Source organism: Microcebus murinus, chromosome 11 (assembly GCF_040939455.1).
Source record: "Microcebus murinus isolate Inina chromosome 11, M.murinus_Inina_mat1.0, whole genome shotgun sequence".
In the NCBI taxonomy this organism is placed as follows: Eukaryota; Metazoa; Chordata; class Mammalia; order Primates; family Cheirogaleidae; genus Microcebus; species Microcebus murinus.
Genome location: NC_134114.1, coordinates 13,116,835 through 13,121,799, shown reverse-complemented (window position 1 = coordinate 13,121,799; position 4,965 = coordinate 13,116,835). Strand labels below are relative to the sequence as shown.

Here is a 4,965-nt window from a genome sequence, read left to right as displayed (position 1 = left end):
TCTGGGGGGACAATTAACCTCCTGCCAGTTGCAAGATGCAGGACTGATATTGCTCTGCTATGGCTGAACACAAACAAGAATTGCAGTCTCAGAGCCACATGTCATGCATTACTCATCCCGTCATTCATTCACAGCCTACTGTGTGCTGGGCATGGTTCAATACTGCGACGATACAAAAATACATGAGGCTGATGTGTAATTAATAGACTAGTAGCTTTTGTGAAAGAATGGATAAACATTGTCCAGCTACTAGTATTGCAACAACAATATCAGCAGCTATGGTCAAGTGCTATAGAACTAGAGCACCTAAGAGACCTTGAGGACGAGCAAGAGTGCTCGTCTGCTACCTAGAGAAAGGGGGGAATGTAGGGCAGAAGAAGGGCAGAGGAATGTGTAGGACAGAGGAAGGGCAGAGGAATTCTTCCAATTGTCGGGAATTTACTTGGGTGAGCTAACCGCAAACCTTTGCTTCTGGTCATTGCTTGCTTGCTACGCCGCTGTATGGGGAATTATGGGATGACATCATTGAAGCACAGGCGACTGGCCCATCAGGCAATAGAGGGCAACCAACCCGCCAATTATTTCAAAAGGCAATAGTGGGCAACCAATCATTTTAAAGGTCAACGCATGATCCATGCGTAGTCAGCTTGTGCACAGCTTGTGCACCATGGGGATAAAAGGCATGCCGTTGTTCCGGTCGGGGTCCTTGCCTGCGAGAGTGGCCACTGCGTTGGTGCTCTGGGGCTTGGACCCTGGCTAGCCAGAAAATAAACCTCCTCTTGTGTGATTGCAAAAAAAAAAAAAAAAAAAAAAAAAAAAAATACATGAGGCTGGATGCTGCCCTCAAAGAGTTTTACCTTTTAGGAGTTATTGATCTCAGGCCAGAAGTCTCTGCTTTTAAAAAAAACCTCTATCTGCTTTCTCCAGTGTCACGTGCATCAAAAATAAATAAATAAATAAATCAGTGCATCTTTTCCATCCAATCCACATTTCAGTATGTTTTCATGAGTCATGCCTCAAGCGGCTTTGGATGGGAGTCACTGGGCAGCTTTTAGAGAGGTGTAAGGAACCCACTCTGCCAGCAAAGGTGGAAGGAGTTCTTTCCTGCAATATTTCATACCCTTCACAGCCTCTCAGTCAGCTCACCGTCAGCAGAGGCTTAAGAAAATAAACTGCGCGCTAGAAGGTGTACTTTGGGGATTTTGACAGTTCCTTGAAAACACAGCAGAAAGTGTCCCAAGCTAACAAAGTCGGTGCCCACCCCTTCCAACACTCCTCCTCAGGACACACACACTCTCCCTCTCTCCTTGTCTCTCTCCCTCTCTCTCTCAAGGTTAACCATTGTAGCCGCTAGGGGACAAAGGGTTTCAGATGTGTTCCGCAGATGAATGTTTGATATCATGGGACAGGACAGAGCAAGAACAATCGCCTCCTCTTTGGCCAAAACTTTCCCATTAGTGTATCAGAAATGTGCAGGCTCTGATTGCAGAATAAGTAAACAGGACATAATGGGTTTTCAATAAATGCTACCGAGCCAGACTCCAAGTCTATTCGGAGAGGTTTATTTGACACGCAGAGCCTACTGGGGGAATTGAGGACAAAAAGGTAAAGAGAGTTGAAGTTCACGAATGAAAATGCATCAGCGTGGGTTCAGATCCACGTGCAAACTGCAGAGGTGAGACTGTTCTGATCGAAGCCAACCAGGGATCCAGACCAACTCCTTTGTCTGAAATATCCAGGTTGGTCAGGATAATTAGAATCTTAGAAGGAGATGGGACTCACGGAGATTTTGGACTCCTTTTTTCTGTTTACTTTTTGTCTAACCCACTTTGTTCCTTTATTCCTCTGCTGTGTATGGAGACACAGGGTACAACCAGATGGAAAGCATTTGGTACGAAGAAAAAAAAATAGTTTATGTTCTAATAGACTGAAATTAGTTTTTAACAAGACTGAATTTCTTTCTGATTTTAACTGGAAAAAATTAATATACATGCACAGTAGAACTTATGTTAACTTAGACCTCTTTAAGCTGTGGGAGGCTGAATGACTGGGAAAAGGAGAAAGGCTCTATTCCCAGATGACACTTGGGGACATCCCCCCACCCCCACCAAAGCCTGCAGAACAGACCGTGCTTGGGAGCCCTTGACTAGCCTCTCTGTTGCCTGGGTATTAACTCTCCACTAACAAGTTAATGAAATAATCAACAAAAGACTGGCGCATTTGGAATACAATCCAAACATTGTTTCCTTAGCGCCTTTGTGTCTTTGGTCAAGTTCCCTAGAAGTGGAGTGTGAGACCGGGATCCTGGTGCTTGGGGATTATTGAGGGAAATAACCCTTCAAGAAAAACATGGAAGGGAGTCTCTCAGTTTGCTCGGGCTGCCCTAACAAAACACCACAAACTGGGAGGCTTCAATGCAGAAATTTATCTTCTCATAATCCCGGAGACTACAAGTCCAAGATCAAGGTATTGGTGGAGTTGGTTTCTCCTGAGGCCTCTGTCCTTGGCTTGCAGACGGCCACCTTCTTGCCGTGTCCTCACGTGGTCTCTCATCTGTGCCTCCCTGGTGTCTCGTTGCATATCCAAATTGCCTCTTCCTATAGGGACACAGATCAGATTGAATTAGGGTCCATTCTAACAGCCTCATTTTAACCTAATGGCCTCTTCAAAGGCCTTATCTCCAAATATATTCATACTCTGAGGTGTTGGGGGTTAGGGCTTCAGCACATGAATTGGGGGCACAATTCAGCCCAAAACAGGGATGAGAGAAGGAGACTGGGATGAGAAGAGGGGGCAGGATGTGGTCCCCAGGGAAGCCCAGTCTTGGCCCAGTGCACAGGGTGGAGGTGAGGGTGACCACACCATCAATCAAACCTCGAAGCTGTCTCACCTCAATGTCAGCAGGCTGGGTCTTTCTGACCTGGCATCTGCTAGCCTGCCAGCCAGCCCTCAGCATGTACAGGGTAGGGGCCAGGGAAGAGCTTGGCGTATTTATCCAGACACCTCCAGGCAGGGTGGCTCCTATGGGTGAAGGGCATTTTTCCAGAAAGGGTCACACAGGGGTAGGCCACTCAGGTGCTCCAGGAGCGGGGGAGCAGGCACCCCCACGCAGAGGGTCCTGGGTTCCTCTGGGTGTTGCAGAAGCTTGCCAGTCTTCTGGCTCCACTGGCTAAGGCCACTCCTCCAGGTACAAACACAGGACACCTGAGGCTGAGGAAAAGATGGTGCCTTTGCTGTGGGAAGGAACAGGCCAGACCCCTCTCATTCCCAGCACAGCTGCCCAGGCCCGAACCCTCGACTTCAGCCACAAAACCCATTAGCCCCACCCGTTTAGGGGCTTGCAGCTCCCTCCTTCCTCCCAGCTGTGGCCTCAGTCCAGGGATCCATCACTTCTCACCCCTACTCCTAAAGAGCTTCTTCTCAGATCTCTCCGCCTCTGGTCTAAACCCACCCAACAGAGTCTCACGCAGCAGCCAAATACGAGCACTTCGCTTCCCACCAGGGGAAGGCAAGGACGGAACCCGCGTGGTTAGTAGGTGTTGCTCCAATCTCTCGTCTCTGCTCTGCCTCTTAATCGTGTGTGGCCTTGGGCCGCCTAACCTTTCTGTGTCTCAGTTAACTCATTTGTGAAACGTGAATAATATAACACAAAACACTTTAGAGTTTGGAGTACTCGGTGGTCTATACACGTGTGGCACTTAGAACAGTGTCAGGTGTACAGTGAGCAGGCACGAGGGCTGGCGGTGACCATTTCTACTGCTAGCGACACGGTGGTAGGTTCAGCATCAGTACCCAGCCCCGAGCAGAGTGCTTGGTGCAAAAGGTGAGAAAACAGAAGAAGGTGCTAGAAGGGGCCTGGCAGCCCATTTACATGAATATCACTATTATTTCTCCTGATATTTTGCAGGTGGTGAAACCAGGAGCATGTGCGATCCTAGTTTCGGTCTTAATCTCTGACTCCACTGGCCTCCAAGGTAAATATTTAAAGTTAGTTTATAGTTGACACTAACTATGTTAATATCAGATAAGGGCAAGAAAACAAAAATCCTCTCATCAGAAGAGTTGGTTAGGTTACAATGAACCCCAACAGTTACACCTGATGTTAATAATTCCACAGGGTAAAAATAAACAGTATGGGAGTGTTTGCGAATTGGCGTGAAATCTGTGTTCACCTGGCTGTTTTGGTAACTTAAGTGCAGCCAGCAGGAGCTTGAGCTGTATAACCGCATCTCCCCTGTGACTCCAGCAATCGCACTCACCCCAAATCCCGGTACAGGTGCCCACAACCAGTTCTCTTCAAGATCTGAGCAACTCGGACCCAGGGCTGGGCTCTGCCCACTCACCAGGCCGCTGGACCCCCTGCAGGAAGGCCTCCTCAGTGGAACCCTCTTCCTTCCCTAGGGCCCAGTACCCTCCTCTCTTTCCTCTGCCTGCTCTTCCACACAGTCAACCCTACTGCACAGCCTAGGAGAGAACTTTTGCCAAGATGCCAGGAACAGGCAGCAGATGATTAACACATCTTTCATACAGAACAAGTCTGGGCCCATAGGTCTACAGGTAGAGCATTTTAGGGTTGGACACCAAACCATTTCCTTTCCATCAATGCAAAGGCAGGAATAACCACGCTAAGAGTGACTTTTTAAATGCCATTCTATACACGTCACGTTTTCCTCGGTGTTGTTTCTATGCATCATTTCTTTCTCTGCCTTGAATCACCCTCTTTTCCCCCTCTGTTTTGTTCTTTTTCTCTTGGTGGTTTTTGTTGGTTGGTTGTTTGTTCATTTTTACCCAGTCTGGTCTACCTGCTTGAGTCCCAGTCTCTCCTCCTGTTTCCTCGCTCAGGCTGGGGCACTCTCTGAACACGTAGCCATAAAAAAGCAGAAGGAATGAGACACCACTAAGCAGGGCTGCCCACCCTGTACACTGTTCTGGAGGTTCTACCATTTGCCCGATGCTCATAGACAC

The 4,965-nt window shown here is 48.1% G+C and overlaps 1 long non-coding RNA gene across 1 annotated transcript; it reads right to left on the bottom strand.

Annotated features, from left to right (window-relative positions):
- Nucleotides 1-2,436: 2,436 nt before the first annotated feature.
- On the bottom strand, nt 2,437-4,426 carry LOC142873779 (uncharacterized). Its single transcript, XR_012921752.1, has 3 exons — nt 4,260-4,426; nt 2,891-3,210; nt 2,437-2,597 (listed from the first exon to the last, which is right to left on the bottom strand). It is a non-coding gene; the product is annotated as an uncharacterized LOC142873779 (long non-coding RNA).
- Nucleotides 4,427-4,965: the final 539 nt, after the last annotated feature.